The following is a 16110-nucleotide window of genomic DNA, read 5'->3' as shown; positions in this document are numbered from 1 at the left end:
GTTCTAGCCAGAGTGATGCAATTAGGAGTAGTTAGAAATGCTCTACAGGCCGTGATAAGTTTGCAGGTGTAGGCCGACGCTGACCTAACTGCATTAGTTTGTCTGGTCAGAGATAGAGTAAAGTCAAGATAGATACATAATGTTTTAGTATCATTGGAGACCTTGAGGACATTGCCATCAATGATGAAAGACTCAAAGGAGTGGTCTAATTTATTAAGACGTTGAGTGGAGCCTAGCATGAGGAGCTCCATCTTGTCATCGTTAAGGCAAAGTTCATGTTGGACCATCCAGGCCTGAATGACCAAGTAGACGTTGTTCAAGGATTTGGTGTCAACTGTGTGGTCACCTGTGATGGGGATGAGTATCTGGGTGTCATCAGCATAATTAGTGTATGAGACACCCAGATAGTCAAGAACATCAAAGAGTGGTTTAGTGTAAAGTGTAGGCGACGCACAAGAACCTTAAGGGACTCAACAGTGAATAGGAGCAAAGGAAGGAGTCTGCGGAAGCTGAAGGAGAGAAGACCCGCATGGATCTATTGCTTAGAAAGGAACTGATCCACGCAGTGGCAGAGTCTGAAAAGTCGGCAACAGATATGAGGTGCTGGCATAGGATTTGGTGATTGACCAAATCAAACGCAGTAGAAAGATCTAGTATTAATATCAAAGATAATTTCCATTATCTTTTAAGACCTCAATTTGTGTTTTGAGATCAATCCGAGCTGTTTCAGTCCCATGCCTGGGCGGATACCAGGTTGTCTCAGACCGAGGAGATTGTTAGCTTCGCGATAGTCCTGGATCTGAAGGTAAGCTGCACAATCTAATATTTTGAGCATGAATGGGACAGCGGTGATAGGTCTGTAATTAGTTGGTATACTAGGGTCAAGGGACGGTTTTTTAAGCAAAGGGATGACCCAGGCGTCCTTGAGATTGTCCGGGACTATAACTGTTTTGAAGGATGAATTTATGAAGGCCGTGATAAAAGGGGCTAGGTCATGAGAGGCTTCCTTGTTAATAGGAGCAGGGCATGAATCACCTTGACCATTAGAAGGTTTAATTTTGTTAATGATACCTTCAACTTCAGCAATGGAGAGTGGAGAAAAGGAGAAAGGTTTGATGTTAGGGGTGGCCAGGAAGGTGGCACTCAGGGGAAAGGTCTGAGGTTTATCCGTCTGTAGAGAATTTTGTTTGTCTTTAATTTTAGATTGGAGGGATGCAATTTTATCCAGTAGTGCTGTCTGTATGTTTGCACACCATTTGCTATCTTTGGTGCAAGTATCAGGGGGCATAGCAGGTGATTCAAGTTCCTTTAGAATCTTGATTAATTCGCTAGTATTTGAGTGTGCTTGCGTAATGCAATTATTATAGGTGTCTTTTTTTAGCCTTGAAGATGGCTTCTTTATAGTTGAGGGATGCTAGGATGAGACTATCCTTGTGGGCATCAGAAGGATGACTTTTCCATCGGTTTTCAGCGCTGCGTTTAGCTTTGCGGAGCGCTCATAACTGTGGTGTGAACCACGAATTGAGATGCGCATGTCGTTTTGGTTTCCTTAGTTTAATACGGGCGATGAATTTAAGGCTGTGAGCATGGCGTGATTATAGGTATCCGCTAAGATTGATGGATCAGAGCAGGAGTCTGTGACTTTATTAATGGTGGGAAGGATGAGAGGGAGTAACTTGTCTCTTGTTATGTCCCTTTTGTTTCTGGTGGGGATGGCAGGCACAATTGTTGGTGGGAGGCGGTAGGCTGCTTCTATGTTGAAAGTAATAATATGGTGATCCGACAATGCGCAAGGTGACTTAGATTGTAGGCTAATATTGCAGTTGGCGTCGGCTAGCCAGTCAAGTGTCCTCCCTTTGATGTGGGTAGGTTCTTGGATGTGATGGGTGAATCCTTAATCAGTTAAGGTATTAGCGAAGTCTATTGCAGTGGGGTCATTTCGATCTTGATGGCCCAGGTTGACGTCCCATAAGAGGATGATTTGCGATTTAGTTTTAGCTTTTAGTTTCATAGTAGGCATTATCAACGCATAATACAAAAATAATAGTGTTTTTCAGGGACCCCTCAGAAAAAGCGTTACACCACTGCCAGCTGCCTGCGCCCCTCTAAAGTCGGACGCCAGGACGCTCCTGACGAACATCCCATTGCACTCAACTCCGACGGCCATTCCTTCAGCCCACACCACATTACACTCGCCATCACCCCTACTTAAAGCTTGCCCTGCTTCTAATGGAGCTGTGGAACCTCACTGCTTGTCCAGAAAGGCCTCATCCAACCCTCAGACTCACGACTCAGCAAGTACAATGCTAAGCAAACACTGCACCACCAGCCATATGCCTGCAGCCCTTAAAGCTGCCTTGGTCAATGTTCGATCTATCATGGCCCGCGCCCTGGACATAGCTAACCTAATCCGAGCTAATAACCTAGACTTAACAGCGATATCAGAAACATGGCTCCAAGCAACTTCTGGCCCTGCCCTTCCTCTAGCTATTCCTTCTAACTACACAATCTATCGTAAAGATGGATAGGATACTCGAGACGGTGGAATTGCCATCATAGCTTAAGTATCCTTACAAATCAGATACATTTGCAATCCCACCTTTTTCTCCGGTGAACTCCTGAAAACAAAATAAATTGAGCCTATCGCACATGTCCAAAGTAACCCTTCACGTGGTGTATCGTGCCACTGGCCCTCCCCTCTCATTCGAAGCGGATATCTTACACCTTCTTTCAAACTCTTAAGTTATCCTCCAGGACACTACTCCTCAGAGATTTCATCCTTGGAAGTGATGATGACTCTAACGCCAATGCCCTTTCTCTAGACAACTCTCTCACGGCGATAGGGTTTCTACAACACATTCCCAGCCTATGCATTCCAAAGACAGCGTCCTTTACTGGCTGGTTGACTTGAACTGTAACACCACTGTTACCGCCAATAAACCCTGTCCCTGGTCAGACCATAACATTATCCTATTCACAATTCCAATATCTAAACGACATTCCCACCCCACCCCGCCTCTCCCCCATTGCCACCAGGAGCTCAGGAAACATCACCATCTCCAGTAGTCTGCCTCTACTGGACAAGCTAGTCAACCCCCAGTCTTTGCCAGTGACCGCCCCGCCTTGGTTGAGCAGTATAACCTGTTGACTCAGGCTGTAAATACTGGTGTCCCCCTCAAAATACAGAAACTTAAAGCGCTGCACAGGTAACGCATGATTCTCCCCTGAACTCAAAGCACTTTGACTGCTTAAACACAAAGCAGAGACTAAGTGGAACAACCTGCCTGTCCTATACAAAGCCAGCTTAATACTGGCTTCAAGCAAGCACAAAAAGGCCATTCTCCTAGAAATAAAGCTCCATCTACAACTCAAGGATAAAGAATGGCAAGTCTAGTGCATTAGAGCTCGTTTCTATATTGCATGAGCTTGAGTTTCCAACCCCCAGCCCTACAACCTGCACACAAGACCTATCTTTGTGCACCAACATCCAAAATGCCTTGCTACACAAAATTGAAACACTCTAGAAAAAGTTCAATTTAAAAAACGTCTCCCTAAGTACAGCTGCTTCTACCTACTCTCCCCCCAACCTGAGTCCCAAACTATGCTACATAATCCGCTTCCCTAATCCGAATCACAAGGATTTAAAGCAACCCCAATTGGGGACTCAGACTGAACAACTCAAGGAATGTATGTAAACAGGCAGCAAACTATGAAGATGTAGAACCAATTGACTAGCTACAATAGTTTCATTTGAAATCACATAAAACCAACTTTTCTTTCTTCGGACAGATAGTGAACTTAAGTACACTGTCTTTAACTGTTCACTTTTGTTGTGTATTTTTTAAAAAAATCTTTGTACTGTACATTAAACTTAACCCCTTTTTTTGAAAAATTCAATTTGAATGAATCTCTTCATTTAGCGGAAAAGCGCAACTCTGGGACATAATAATTTTGATTCTTTTGTTAATAAAACCCAGGTCAGCTTCTGATGAGACCCAAAGTTGCAACATTTCCTCTGACAAAACCAATTATTATTTTAAAACGAAGGAATTAAAAGTGGGCGCCAACACTGTCCAAAAGGCTGAACAATTCTTATTGGATACCCGATACCAATTAGCTCTCCTCACACGGATAAAAAGCAAACCCTAGAGACACACTCTGAGCAAGGCGGAACACGAGTACGAGCAGGACTTCTGGAGCAAAGGCAAACCTACTGGAGCACAGCGACGGACCAGGGGACAAGAACAGCGGGTCAAACCCTGAGGGTTCCTTAGTGGAGGTTATTGCCTCATACAGGCCACGAAAGACACATGGGGCAGGCCAGATCCCACAAGTGAAGACTGCATTGTGTTTCAAGGATACCAGCGACCCTCCCGGGTGAACGGCAGAGTTGGGGAGGCGAAGCCAAGCCTGTGGTACTAACCTTGACTCGTGAATTGGATGTCATAGAACCAAGAAAGAAACGCACACAGCCGGTGAGTTGGCAAGTGACCTGAGAGACTGGTGTGTGTTAAAGAAAGTTTGAAGTGGCAACATTATATCGCCAGTGAAGGCTGTACATGTGTGGATGAGACGCGAAGAAAGGCAGACCTGTGAATGAACTTTGAAGTAAAAAGACAGCTGTGGAATCAGCGATGCTGAGCAACGGAGTTGTCCGGCGAAAGGAAGTAGCCCACTCGAAAGTCTCTGTGAAAAGTACATTGTTTGTAACGATAAAGTGAATGAAGTGCAAAAACAAAGCGGGCACAATTATCTCCTGGAGAAAGGGAGAGTGGAAATTGAATCTTGAACTATAAGTCGAAGTGGTCCTGTGGAGGTCTGCAAAGAAAGCCACACACATTTGAATGTCTTCGACACCCGAAAGTGGTCTAACCTCTGTGATGGAGCCCGCAAGTGTAATACGCTTGGGAAAGGAAGCCCCTTTGCAAGTTTTGTTGAACTTTGTGTTTGAAAAGGTTTGAGCCAGACAGAGGGGGACTTATGTGAACTTGTTGTTTCAGAAGGTCTGAGCCTGACACAGGGGGTCCTAGGTGAACTTTGTGTTGAAACATTGTTTGGAGGTCAGAACGAGCGACTTTAACTTGGAAGGCCAGGCGAGCCTCGATCCACGTTTTGGAACTGTTTACTCTACTAAGATCCTGAGCCAGAGTGTGTCATCCTGCATACTGTGAGAAACCAGAAGGTGTCTCACCCGCTAGTCCCCGGGGATCTATCATCTAGGTGGCCAGGACACGGCCATCGCTTTTGGATCCAGTTCCTGGGGGTGGACCACTGCACGAGGATTACCTGGGTGCGGGGTCTTCGGGGAGCGGGAGTGGGACACTGGATGTCGAAATGCGGTATTCCCCTTCCCTGTATCATCTTTACCCCATACTACCAGGTAGGATATTTGGGAACTCAAACCCCCAACCCCCTTAACAACATGGACACTTTCTCACGAAAAGCTCGCTATGAGAGAAGACAGACTAACACCGAGCCGTATACCTGACATGTCCCAAAACAATGGTCAGGCAGGGTCAGGCAATTACTGACCATCACACCTGACTACTATTACACTTCCCCATAAAAGGGGCAGCACAAGAGCACTGTGAGCAAGGCAAAGTACATGAGGAAACATCAATTCCAAGATGGCAGTTTAATACGAGGCGAAAGACAGAAAAACGGAAGGGGATGGCAAGGAGGGAAGTGCCCTTGACCTTTTCAATGAAGAACCGTTACTTTCATGAACTTTCAACAATAGAAATCGTAAGACCAGGAAGCAAGGCTGAAGAATCCTGCATTGTGTGTCGGAGGTACCCGAGGCCCTCCCCCGGCAATAGTCAAGGCGGGGAGAATCGCTTGCCACCATGGTATTGTCCTTGGCCCCTACAACAAAGCAGCACCAGTGAAGGCAGCACAGCCAGTGAGTTGGGGAGACAGATACCAGACAGGTCTGTGTTGAAGCCAAGGTTGCAAGCAGCAACATTGTATTGTGAACACTGATGCAAACAGTGTATGAAATGCATGTGATAACCAGCGCAAGTAAAAGTGAACAACAGATGAGCGATTGAACTTTAAAACCGATAGACAATGCCCTTGACGGAGTGTGCTGGCACCGAGTGGGTGCTCAGTCGAAAGTCTCCTTAGGGTATCCAGCTGAGAGTTAAGAAAAATTAAAGATTAGCAAAAGAACTGCACATCAAAGTGGTCCTGGGAAGGGTCCACCAGAATCCTGTGCACAATCGAAAGTCTTCGATGTTGATACTGTCAAGCAAGTTGATGACAACATAGATAAAACTGGTCCGATCCCGGCGGAGGGAGACTGATTGAACATTGTGTCAGAAGGGGATCTGATCCCAGCAGAGGGGGATCTGAGGTGAATAGTAAATCACCTGAGAAATTGAGTATGTCTGGAATCTTAAGTGTAAAAATAACGTATTGCTTGGTTGTTGAATCACGCCCTCTGAAAGAACAGACTTTGAAAGGTAACATTGACTTGGGCACAGAAGACCCTGATGCCAATGTTTGAACTGCACCCTCATGCTTGAGAAGCCAGAGACTGTGCTAAGCTTGTGTACCGCTGTGTCCCATGCTGAAAACGTAGTGAAGGGAGACCAAAGGCCTGAACATCCTGACATATAATTTCTTGAACACTTAACATTGTTTCCCACACTATTTGTTTTTAGAGATAATGATTGGCAATAGGTTTATTAGTATAGGCCCTTTTATTGTGACAAGACACCACTAGGACTGCATTATTATTTGATGATCTTGGCTTCCTATCATTTTTAGATTTAGGATTAGATAGGCATTTTTCAAACCGTTTTTGAAGTTCAGTAAACACCCTTGAACTGTGGTCACTTGTGTCTGTCTTACTGTTGATACCATGCCTTCCTTGCACTACAAAGACCAACTTATTATATGGGGTCTAATGTGGGGAGGAGAGCGGATTTAACTGCCTCTATTAACGTGAACACTGATTTTTCCTTTGCATATATTTTTTCCATTCCACACTTTTTGTACAAGAGATAGGGCAGGTGTTAGGTTTTGCTAGCATAGGCTATTTTGATTTGACAGACTACTAGGAAAGTTTTGTTTATCATTTTGATGGTCGAGACTACTCCCATCTTCGTTGTAGGGCAATGTAGGAGTTTTTCCAAAACCAGAAAACCTCAATAAAGGTTTTTCAAATTGTACCCATTGTGTCAGTGTTATACTTGTGATACCAAGCCAACTGTACAAATGGTGTGAGGAGTGGGATCTGACTCAATTGATAAAAGTTGAGAACCCTGCTAGTAATTGTCATCCCAACAGAAGGAGAGAATAGGATTATTGAAGTCCTTGATTCTACTCGAATATCCACCATTAAGGAAACCATATTCTCCCAACTTCAAATCCCAGTTAGCCAAAAGGATTTGTTTTTCAAAGCCCAGGTGCTATTAGACACCCTACCGATAGCCCATTATCAAATACAAGAGTGGGACCGAATAGTCTTAAAAATAAGACCCTCCCATATATTTATTAGACCTAGTGCCTTAAATCCACCTTTTCCTGAACCTTTTGTTTTCAGTGTCAAACCCCCTTCATCGAAATCAAGTTCGGAAGGGTCAGACAACTTTGAAACCTTCTCTGAGTCTGAAAACCCAACAGAGGGAACCCTTAGCCCTTCTGAAAATATGACCGATAATGAAACAGCCGTAGCTCAACTGGCTTCAGAGCAGATGGATGCTGAGGCTCGCCTTCAAGAAAATTTGATGAGGTTAGTCAGATTACAAGCAAGACACTTATTACCTCAAGGGATATTACAACCCTACCAGGAAGGAGAAGACCTAGTGAATACTTTTTTGAATTTCAAATGATTAACTGAACAACTGGGATGTGGAGAAAACATAAAGAAATGCTACCTGGGACCTCTATTAAAAAGCGAGCTACAAACCGCCTATCAGTTGCTTAATCTAACCTTGGGAGCTACCTTCATATCCATCAAGGAAGGACTAATTAAAAGAGTAGGCCAAACCAGTAATTTTTACTGACAAAAACAAAGGTTTATTTGATTGAACCCCGGTGAGACCCCCCCTGGAAGAAGGGGAACACATTTAAAACACTGTCTCCCTGTGGGTCGGCGATATAACTCTGGAGGAGTTAGTGGAAATGATCACCTTGGAACAGTTTATCAACTCGTTACCTCCCTTTCTATAGAAAGCTGAATTAAATCAGCTCACCATTAGCATGGCTATTGACGCTGTCAAAAATCATTCAGACGCGATAAAACATTTCCATTCCTTACATAAAAATGAAGATAGAAAAGATCAAAAACCAACCTACTGCTCCCAAAATCTGACAGTAGAACGAGGAGGACTCTCTAAAACCCGAGAGTGGACCCGAAAGAAAAGGTAGAAATAAAAAGACCTGACACTAGGATTAAGGAAGAACTAAGGAGAGAAGAACCCATAGGGATTAAACCATCACCACCCATCTGCTTCTCATGTAGGAAGACAGGTCATTTAGCCTGACATTGTCCCAAAAATCAAAACGAAGAGCCTATGAAAACAGAATGCCTAAGAGGAGAAGAATGGGAAGAACAAGAGGAAGATCTAGAAACCTTTAGCATATGTTTATGCTAATCCTCAGTTGATTTTACATATGAGAGAGCTCTGGCAAATGGGAGAACAGTGAAAACATTAGTTGATTCTGGCAGTAAACACAGCCATATGAGCCAATTTGGTCACTCCGGCAGATCTAGAACATGCAACCATGGTTAGTCACCTGTGTACATGCAGATAACGAGATCTATCCCCGAGTACCAGTGTACATTAATATTCAAGGGGAATCTGTGCTAGTATCTTCAGCCATTATCCCTGCACTTCCAGAAGAGGTTATTGTAGGGAGAGACTTTCCTGAACTGTTCACCCTTCAAGAGCCTCCTTTTACACCCATAGAATTTACAGCACAAGATCAGTGGCAATCTGATTTTTATTCCCAGACCTCCCCGATATCAGAATGGACGGAATCAGACCCTCATAGAGACATTAGTTGTATCAGATCTCCTCAATCCCAGTTAATGGGCTACTCACCGGAAACTAAGGTTAGCAGCCAGCCCCTAACAGCACAGTCAAACTACGTGGATGTGCTAGAGTCCCTGGATCAGGTTTCTACTTGTCCTCTCCAGAGTCCTCAGACTAGAGGTCTTCAGAGAAGAATAAAACTATCCACCTCGCATAGGGGAAGGGAATGTGAGAACCAAAGGGTGTCTCACCTGCAAGTCCTCTGGGACTTGGCCATCGGCGGGGTGGACCAGTGCGGGAGGATCACCTGAGTGAGGGGTCTTCGGGAAGTGGGGGTGAGGCAGCCGATGGTGAGATGCGCTATTCCCCCCTTTTTTGTTCATCTACCCCATGCTATGTGAGTCTCTGAGGTCCCAATCCCTCACCCGTTGTGTACACAAACACTGGGCCGAGGCAGCGGGTGACTGAGAGAAATAAGATTGACTCTCATACATCGTACTGGACATGTGCCGTTAATCGGGTCAGGCAAAGTCAGGCACTTGACTTCCAGTGCATACACTGGACATCCATTAGCTCTCCTCACACGGATAAAAGGCAAACCCTAAAGACACACTCTGAGCAAGGTGGAACACGAGTACAAACAGGACTTCTGGAGTGAAGGCAAACTTTCTGGAGCAGAGCAACGGACCAAGGGACAAGAGCAGCAGGTCAAAAACCCAGAGAGTTCCCTACTGGAGTTGTTGCCTCTGACAGGATGCGAAAGACACATGGGGAAGGCTAGATCCCGCAAGTGAAGACTGCATTGTGTTTCAAGGATGCCAGTGACACTCCCGGGTGAACGGTAGAGTTGGGGAGGCGAGGCCAAGCCTATAGTACTAACCTTTACTCGTGAATTGGATAACAAAGAACCAAGAAATAAACGCACACTCCCATCTTAGTTGTAGGGCAAAGTAGAAGTTTTTCCAAACCCCAAAAACGTCAACAATGTTTTTTCAAATTGTACCCATTGTGTCAATGTCATACTTGTGATACCATTCCAACCCTACAACTTGCACCATACCTACTAGCCTCAAGGTTACTTGAGTCCTTCCACTACTAAAAAAACCCTACTCTTCACACCGTGATCCCTATGAACTACCGACCTATCAACACCATCCCTTTTCTACTTAAAATCCTAGACCGTGCAGCATACTTAAAGATCCAGCTCTACCTGGAAGCCAACAACCTCCTGGGACTAAGGCAATCTGGCTTCCGACCAGTCCACGGCACTGAGTCTGCTCTGCTAGATTTTAAGAAACAACTGGATGAAATCAGACTATGACAATACAGCCCTCCTCCTCCTATTGGACCTATCAGCGGCCTTCAACTTGGTTGACCACCAAATCCTATGCCGTCACCTTGCGTCTGCAGCACACTTCTCTAGAAGCCATCACCTGGATTAATTCCTTCCTCTCTGAGGGATGCATGAGAGTGTTTGCTTCAATCACTGCAGCCCCTCTGGCCCTCGTCATGTGCTGTATCCTGCAAAGGTCATGTGTTTTACCCCACCTTATATAACATATTCACAAAGCCTCTCTTCAATATGCTCAATTCCAGCTGAACTACTTACACCAACAATGCGGACGACATGCAGATTCTCCTATACCTCACCGGAAAGTATGAAATTGACACTATGAACTTCCACCCAGTCTACCATACCATCCAGACTTGGATAGCATCCCACCTCCTCTGCCTTAATGACGATAAGACAGAGATTCTTCTGGTTGGCTCTCAATCCACTCTCAAAAAGTTGGACTCATCCTATGAATCATTTAACATAGATGGCAACACCATCCAAGTTTCCAACAACGTCAAAACCTTGAGTGTATACCTTGATTCCACCCTGTCTCTTACACGACATGTCAATGCGATTGCCTCTTCTGCTGCCCACACATCCAAGCTGATTGCTTCTTTAGCACCAATAGCTGCATCCCCATCGTTGGGGGACTCATTGGCTCAAGACTGGACTATTGCAGTGCCCTATTTGAAGGCACCTCTAATCGTAACCTTAACAAACTGCAGCTGATCCAAAACATATTTGAGCAGCAAGAAAAATAGTGCATTGGCTAGCTGTCTGAGAGCGCATCATCTTTAAAACACTACCTATCGCTCACAGATGCCTCTCTAACACTGCCCCAAAATATCTGTCCCTTACATTTTCCAAAGCTCAATCTTTAAGACCTAACTGCACCACCTATGCTCACCATCTCTCCATAACTCGCTTCAGGCGAACAAGAGAAGGAGTGGCCAGCTTCCCAGTTACAGCTTCAAAAACTGCAACAACCTACCACTCTCCAACAATCGTACTGTGCTTTCCAGAATCAATACTCTACTGTTCACGGACAAGACACTCTTTGTGCAACTAAACGCTGTACATGTACTCTGACTAGCCTTTGACCAATTATTTTGTAACTGTTATCTGCAACCTGCCTCTTGGCTTTGTGCGCTTAACAAATGCTAAAATGAATAAATAGATACCCCCAATTCATGTGACGGTTATGCATTTAGTATGCTGTTGCTTCTGTACAATGCCTGGCCTGCCTGATGTATTGTAATAGACTCCATACCGTCCATGGCGACACCGCAGAAAGCAAATGAAACAGTGCTCAGCGGCACTGAGTGAAACAAAGCTCTCACAGGAGGATCGTCAGGGGTTTTGCACGTATGTTGTTGTATCCTGTTCACAAAAACTAAAGTAATGCTGTATTTGGCTGGCCTTATTCTTTCACCTATCCCACCTGTTCAGGGCAAAGGGTAAACAGTGAACCTTGAAATCTTGTTCATCTTGTGGAAGTCTATGCAAAACTGCCACAACCCCTCTCGCTTGACAACCAACATCATCGGTTAAGACCAGTGGCTTTGTGAGGGTTTGATGATGCAGTTTCAATATCTTTTTTACTTTGGACTAGATTACTTGGCATTGGGCTTTGGGTAACGCATCAGTCCAGATCCTGGTGGATTTTCCGAGAGGAGTTTAAATACAGTGCACAAATCCTGTCTGCCTGTCCATGAACGCATTACGGAAGTGCTAGCAATCAACCTGTAGATCATTGACGTGATGAATCTCCAAGTTTTCAGGAGCCATTTTCCTTAAGCAGTCAGTTAGGCCTTATGTTTTAAAGGCATCCATGCCAGCATTCACTTTCAGGCTCTCCTGGATCTGTTTCTCCTTTCAACCGGTTAATAAGTACTACCTCTGAGGTCTTCTACTGGTCCTCTTGGTGCACATAACTTCAGTCGCTGAGGACCTCCATGTCTTGATTGTGTCTGTGCAATTGTGCTGGGAGCTTGTTCGGGGTGGTGGGAAAGGAGCACTGGGGCTTGATCTTCCACATGAGATTTTCATACGAGGGCCTGGTGGTCATATAAATGTTTCTCTTTTTGTTGCTTTCCTGTATCGTGTTATTGGAACCAGTATCTTAGCAAGGCTATGTTTTCTCTGGTGGTTTGGACATAGTGGATCCTGTTCTGTCCATTCTCCACTTGATTTTCACACTCTACTTTGAACATGTTGAGGGCATCTCTGGGCTCCAGGTCATAAAACAGTTTTATTGAGAATAACATTACAGAAGTGTGCTGTGCATTTCTCACAGTAGCAAGGCCCAAGCAAGTAAATTGTCTCCGTGCCGTTGCCCTTGTCAACTATCTTCCATGACAGCCTTTTCAGGTTCTAATTAAATCTCTCAATTAAACCATCCGATTGTGGGCCAAGAATGAAGCTGCAGAATGTATCTATGTGCAGTTGGGTTTTAAAGTCTTCCTCTTAGACATGAATGTTGATTGATCCTCTGTGAGGATCTCTTATAGGAAGCCCACGTGAGAGCCGTGGGGAACCAGGTGTTTGATAATCTTTTGTGTGCTGTTGGCCTTCATGGGAAGGTGCTTCAGAATTAATGAGTACTAACGTCCCCATTAATAACATATATCATCAGGGTTCAGGGATCCTAATCTCTAAATGGTACATCAATAGTAGAAAGGATTTGTAAGTGGCTTGCAGTACATCTATTGCAGACGTCCTTTGAAAAATGGTATATTATTACCAAAATGTCTTGACTTGCTAATCTCGGCCCAGAAAATAACTGCAAAGAACATGGTCTTGTGTCTTTACAAAGCCATGTTGACCTACTGTCCGGTGCAAATGAGCTAGCTCTAACATAGTCTTATTAAGGGGCGTGGGGAGGGTGTAATTACAATCTGAAAGAGTTTGACATCCCCCTTAACATTGTTCTCGGCCTGGTAGAGCAAGCATAGTTTCTCTACAAAATATGATGTCGTTTTACCTCTGCCTCCTCAAACAAAAATGGACTGGTCAAATGTGGATGAGAAGGAGAGGTAACCTTGCAGTGCTAGGTTGAACTCCAGACTGGCTGATGGATGACTAGGGGTCTACGTTTTGGCTGAAATCCAGGTTTGGGTAGGAGGGCCGAACCCTTTCTCTCCCCAAAGACTGGGCTCACATTCTGTGACTCCTACTGAGTATGGCTTGAAAAGAGGTTTACAGACAGCTGGGCCACTGGATCTATTTCCTGTACTACAAAATATCTGAACCACGATGGAAGGCTAGCACTTTAAACACCCCACTGTAATCCTCCTACTTAACTGCTAAGCGCGACGTCGCTGAAATGTGTGATTTGGGTAGCTGTAAACTCAGGCTGGTGGAGATTAGAGCTTAGCCACCTGCTGGAAAGCCAACTGTGTTTCTATTGTTCAAATTAAACCCTGGGGTTTCTTTAAAAGGTATCTTAGCCATCTTAGAGGCCGTTGCGGATTTTAATGATGAAGGTGATTGCCACTGTTGGGCTTCTAGTCCAAACCCACGTAATCATACTTCTGACATCATAAGCATAATGCCAAGTAGGATAAACACAAGGCAGATTTAAGACGTTCTAGCTCAACAAACGTTTTTTTTAGCGCTAGGTACAAAGTTGGGCCAAAACTAGAAAGGTGAAACATAAAACGTCATTGAGAATAGTTTGTTTCTCCATCCTTGTAATTGTTCAAGTCTTTTAGGTTGCAAGTCGCAGTCTCAAATCCATCTCCTCTGTAGACAATCAATTTCAGGTCCTTCCTTATACTCATAAGTGTCCCTGGCACTTCTTTCCCGTCTCCTTGGTTCACCGTCTCTCTGGTCCTCTGTTTCTTGGCCTCAGTTCTATAGAGCCCCTATTTTTTTTTTTCGACCCTTTGTGCACACACACATTATGGCTGGTCTTGGGTAGAATCTGCGGTAAGGCTGCAATTAACGAAACCCCTGAACTTCCACCAACAGGTCAATAGTCTATATGGGCTAAGGGGTTTTGAGTCTATTTTTTTGCCACTTCCCTGTCTCAGGGTCCTTGCACTGTTACCCAACACTCCACTTACACTGTCTTCCTTGATGAGTCACCACTTTGCCCATATAAATGGACTGAAGTGGGTACCACCATTAGGGTTTGTATATCAATTTGGAGCAATGTTAAGTATATTATTTAGTGGTCACCAAAAGCCTGAATTGCACAGTTCAGAGAATTACCATGAACAGAAAACCGGGGATGCTTTCTGTTAGCAGGCTCTGCTCTTCTAACTTTGGGAGAACCACTGTCCTCTGTGTACTGTTCTCTGCAGCTATGAAGCTTTTAACATGTGAAGACATTTTTGAACATGAAAAGAAGGTAACTCTGCTCTTAGCTTCGCTAGATGTCAGAAGTCGCCCTGACGTAGGCCGCAGGTCCAAAATGCGTTGCCCAGGCTACTATTTCTGCCACTCAAGCCGTTTCCTGCTCAATAAAAGATGGTCTACACAGATGAGAAGATTGAAGAATCCTTTTTGAAATTGAAATTCAAATGTATTTGTTACGTGTACTGTTTACTACTTAGCTGGAACCAACGTTGGTGGCGTATGCCCAGTTTTCTGTGCATGTCATCACTTTTCAAAGCCTACGGGAACCTTTCCTGCACTTCCTTTATTTTCCTATCTGTCTCTCCTATTCACCTCCTCAACGCTCTGCCACATGCACATACGATTGCCCCTGTCTGGCTCACTCTTTAGGGTTGGTCAGGCCTGATTCTGACTTTAAATCTCCTTCAGATGTTCTCCTGACCTTTTCCTTACACCTCCTTCCAGCCTCCTCTGCTCCTAACATCTCCTTCCAACCTCTGCCTACAATGTATCATCTAAACTCCTCTTGGCATTTCTTCCTGATCTTAATGTTCTCTTTTAGCTCTCCTCCAACCTCATCCTGATTTTTTTTTATATGTAAAGTAATTCATTTCTATTTCTTTTATTAACTCGTTGAGTGTGACCCTAGTTTTGCAAAGATTCAGAGCACCTTAGTAGGGTTTACAGGCATCCAGTCTGCCCAGATCAGCGTTGAATTTTACATTCTTAATATAATTTTCGAGGCAGCCTTGATATCCAGTGGAAGCAGTCCTTCCCTCGTTTCAACCCTTCTTTTCATAGAGGTCAAAGTTTGTGACTTGCCGACTTCCTGGAGTTTAAGGAATGGCTTCTCATGCTGCTACTACAGACCTTCAGTGAATCACGGCTGATCCGTTCTGTGAATTAATGAAAACAGGCATCCTAGTGGTTGAAGAAGCTGCACACAGCATTTATTATCTCTTGAAAGAAATATGTGCATACCCGCAATGCAGTGCTTATTGACTCTGAAGTGGAGGCATACTTCTACGTGGCATGCGTGACTTAGCTGAAATGGCCCCTTTCGCTCTCATATCTCAGGTAGAAAGTGTTTGTCTTGCTTTATTTTATACCCACAATAACATTAATGGTGTTTGCTAAACATACTGCAATACTCCAACCACAAAAGTGCCAGACTTAATGGCACTGATGATTCTTAATGAGAGTGAATCGTGTATGTGACTGTCTGCATGCTTGAGAGTGTTCTATCTTAAGTTGATAAAGCTCTGTAAAAAATAGCGCTGCCATACCTTATGAGACAGACTATTTTCTTTGTTCATTGGTTTTATAATAGAGGTGATATTCAATAGAGTGCTCCTGGGTGGCCCTGTGGTGTGTGTAGCTTAGCTCGAGTGGCCTATTCTACTCCTACATCCATTCATTTAACCAAAATGGCTAATCCAGCTGGGCATA

At 44.3% G+C, this 16110-nt stretch overlaps 1 protein-coding gene across 2 annotated transcripts in view; it reads left to right on the top strand.

Annotated features, from left to right (window-relative positions):
- SIAE (sialic acid acetylesterase) overlaps window positions 1-16110 on the top strand; it is a 468035-nt gene that overhangs the window by 301913 nt on the left and 150012 nt on the right. The gene's annotated exons all lie outside the window — the stretch shown is intronic.

This window comes from Ambystoma mexicanum, chromosome 9 (genome assembly GCF_040938575.1).
Source record: "Ambystoma mexicanum isolate Mex_15411 chromosome 9, UKY_AmexF1_1, whole genome shotgun sequence".
NCBI classification, from domain to species: domain Eukaryota; kingdom Metazoa; phylum Chordata; class Amphibia; order Caudata; family Ambystomatidae; genus Ambystoma; species Ambystoma mexicanum.
The sequence above is the reverse complement of the archived record's forward strand: the minus strand, read 5'-3'. Positions and strand labels throughout refer to the sequence as shown.